The sequence below is a fragment of the Galeopterus variegatus genome, unplaced genomic scaffold (assembly GCF_000696425.1).
Source record: "Galeopterus variegatus unplaced genomic scaffold, G_variegatus-3.0.2 Scaffold1708, whole genome shotgun sequence".
NCBI lineage: Eukaryota > Metazoa > Chordata > Mammalia > Dermoptera > Cynocephalidae > Galeopterus > Galeopterus variegatus.
The window spans coordinates 300396-303166 of NW_007727819.1; positions in this window are offsets into that span (position 1 = coordinate 300396).

The following is a 2771-nucleotide window of genomic DNA, read 5'->3' on the forward strand; positions in this document are numbered from 1 at the left end:
CCTCTTCTCTTTATAAATTACCCAGTTTCAGGTATTCTTTTATAAGCAACAGAATGGACTATACAATAAGCCACCACATTTATGATATTTTGTTATAGCAGCCCAAACTAAGACAGATTGCATATTTATTAACATATGCCCTTTAATGCATATTATTATTATGTCCTTTTTTCTGGCATATATACTCATTTGAACAAATTTCTTCTCAATATGTTGTTATATTTTAACTTTTATTTTTTTCTATACAAGAATTTATTACTTTTATGTGTCAAAGATATCAGCCTTTTTCTCTATAATTTCTAGATGTCTGATGTCATATTTATACTTTACACATGGACTTTTTGTGGAGATAAATTTCTAAAGTCTTTCTTCCTAACATTATAAAGACCACTAAGGTAATATATTAGCTACTTAAATAACCAAATTAAGTAAAAATGGATTTCATTTAATACATTTTCTTTTATCTGAAAGGTTGAGGCCACTAAAGATAATGAAAGTGCTATTATCATCATGTAAATAGGGAAGTTAAAGCACTGTGAGTTGAAAGATCACTCAATCAAGGTAAGAGAAAGAGGGAGTTGGGTGGGTGACTGAGCCCCAGCATAAGGTGCTGAAGGCATGAAAGTAAAATATGAAAGTAGAAAAGGTTTGGGGAAAAAAAGAAGAGGACTAACTGAGAACTGGAAGGACATAACCCAGTGGGGAAGAGAGACACAATGAGAGTGAGAGATGGAAGTGTGAAAAAATAAGGGACTCGAAGACTTCAGGAAGTTATTCAGTGAAGCCTAAGGGAGAGCGTGAAAGGTCTGGAAGAAGTGTAAGAGGGAAGCCCCAGGCAAACACCTCTCTTCCCTTTCCTTTCTAAGAGCTCCCTTCTTTCCCATCCCTACTGCTCTGTGGGACTAGAGATGAAAATCCCCTCCCAGTCACCACCCGTCACCACTTGCAGATACATTACTCTTCTATGCATTTTCTTATTTTCATAAGAGGCACAAAATCCTTCATTCTCTAGGCCCCCGTAAGACCATCTTCAAGGGAGTAACAGACTAAATGTTTATTCTGCTGATTTTTGTTTTTCTGGGTAAGAAAAATTGGAGCACAGATAACTGAGTGATTTGCTGTGGTCTATTCGGAACCAGAAGAAAAATTTTAGTATTCGTCTCCTTTATAATCTTCTGGACCTCACTGGGATCAGACCTAGTTTGTAAAATGAATCAACACTATTCAGCCTTTCTGTTTAAAACACTTTTATAAAGGATTTTTAGAATAGACCCTGATACAGAAAAATCAAGGGCCAAGAAACAGACCTATGACTTGTTTCGTTCTTTAAAGTTTCTAATTAATTAAATGGTTTATCACTCTGAGGAAGGTTTTACATTCTGCAACATTATCTAGTCATATATTTAAAGCAAAGAGAAGTCTCACTCTTTCTATGTTTCGAAACGATCTTGCATATTTGAGGTTTGGCTAGCCCTAGCATTAGCTTCGTTACAATAGCATAAGCCCTCTCCCTTTTTGAAATGGAAATGCATTTTCTTCTTCGAATTCTTTTCCATCCTCTCCTTGTCCCCTCCCCCTCTGTCTATTTTTTAACTGTGGATTTTAGACACTATAAATATATCAATTTTTCCATTTCCCTGAGGATAAGGATTTATGCAGTTGAGTCTTTCAACTTTACGTGATTTTTGAGATTCTATTTTACTCTTGTCCTCTGTACATCCTAGTATGTCTATTTCTTAGCTAGTGAAACCTACAAAATATGACTAGTTTCAGAACTATTTCCAGGTTTTTTGTTTTGTCTTGCATTTCTATTGTGGCACTAATTACCAGCAATATGATTAATGCACTACTTAGTGGTGGCTTTCTGCCCTTTGTTTTTCTGATAATGCTAATTAATCCAATTTTGAAAAAAAAATGTTTTCAGTTCTGCTTATGCATGTCAGATTGCAAGTGCTTTTGAAGTCACTTTTCCCCACTTTGGTTTTAAATTAAAACAAAGAGTAAGAGTAGACCAATTAGTGATGTGGCTGAAAAATACTTTTATCAAAGTTGTACATCAGGGAACGTCTAGGGAGTGTTAGAAATATCTCTGAGTAAGAAAGATCCAATTCACTAAAAAGTTATTTTGCCTTTTACTCATTTCTTAATTATTGCAGGGGGCGGGGAAGTATTACTCAGGTTTGGGTGCAACAGACTTTTAATACTTCCAAGTGGAAGCGTGGTTGAAGACGGCTGCCTAAGATATGGGCACCAATCAGAATTATGCCAGAGCCCGCGGGCCCCTACTGTCTAAATGTCTCCACCTTCCCTCAGTTCTCTTCATTAGGTTTAAGGTTGGGAGATGCAGTTTTAAACCTGTAGCTGTTATTTGCTGTGCACTTCGGTTTATGTTCACAGCATTCATTTTTTTTGACAGATCAATAATACCCAATGGACTTCCTCTGTTAAACTTCTCTCAGCACTTTTTAAAGACTCAATGAAATTCCACTATATACTGTATATTAAAATTTGAGTGGTACCTAGCTTTCCCAGAGACCAAAATGCAGTGAGTTTTGCCCTAGGGGTATTTTTTTTTTTTTTAAATCCATTTCGTTTCTCCTCTTTTTAAAAAATAAATTTCTTAGAGGGCTAATTTTGTATTGAACTTTTTTTTTTTTTTCCTTTTTTTGTCTCCTCTTTTTAAAAAATAAATTTCTTAGAGGGCTAATTTTGTATTGAACTTTTTTTTTTTTTCCTTTTTTTGTCCTTTTTTACTGACCAGTAATGGGATC